This window comes from Chrysochloris asiatica, unplaced genomic scaffold (assembly GCF_000296735.1).
Source record: "Chrysochloris asiatica unplaced genomic scaffold, ChrAsi1.0 scaffold00061, whole genome shotgun sequence".
Taxonomy (NCBI): Eukaryota; Metazoa; Chordata; class Mammalia; order Afrosoricida; family Chrysochloridae; genus Chrysochloris; species Chrysochloris asiatica.
The window spans coordinates 2232008-2232998 of NW_006408579.1; positions in this window are offsets into that span (position 1 = coordinate 2232008).

Consider the following 991-nt stretch of genomic DNA (forward strand, 5'->3'; position numbering starts at 1 on the left):
CTTGAGGACTAAGGTACGCCTGACCCAAGCCACGGTATTTTCAATAACCTCATATGCATGCGAAAGCTGGACAGTGAATAAGGAAGACCTTAAAAGAATTTATGCCTTTGAGTTATGGTGTTGGAGGAGAATATTGAAAGTGCCATGGGCTGCCAAAAGAACAAACAGATCTGTGTTGGAAGAGGTTCAGCTAGAGTGCTCCTTGGAGGCCAAGATGGCCAAACTTGGTCTCTCATACTTCTGACATATTGTCAGGAGGGACCAGTTGCTGGAGGAGGATATCATGTTTGGTAACAATTGTGAGGTTGGCCCAGCATCAAGCAATACCATGACTTGGGTTTCATTCTATTATGCATAGGATTGCTATGAGTTGGTACTGACTCGATGGCACCTAACAACAACATTCTCCTTGTCCTAGAACACAAGGTCATCCCAGTGAATGTATAAACTTCCTCATTTGCAGGGTCCTCACTTGAGACTCAATGACTAAACCAATTCCATTTTGTTTAGGTCAGTAGATCCATGCTATCAATAAGATTTTATTATTTCAGTTGTAACTGTTAATAGTATTAATTGTGATTGTCAAAAGTGTAGTTGTAGAAGATATGTAGCTAAAAGGTGTAGTTGTTGTTGTTAAGTGCCGTCGAGTCGGTTCCGACCCATAGCGACCCTGTACAGGGTTTCCGAGGGTGTAAATCCTTAGTAGCTGTCTTTTATTTCAGGAAGGGACAATCCTAGGACCATCAAGAAGGAAGAGCATGAGGGGAGCTTGGGATCCCTGCCTGAAGAAGCAGCAACAGCAGAGATGGTGACAGAGGCAGTGACATGGAAAGATGGAGCAAGTATGGACTCTAGGCCCATGGACTGAATGAGGCTGTGTGCCTATGGGCTGCAGACGGGCTTTTGGACACTTATGTGTGCATCAAGTATTTCTGATTTGTTCATTCATGAAATATAAGGGGAAATGTGGCCGGTGTGTTTTCGATTGTAT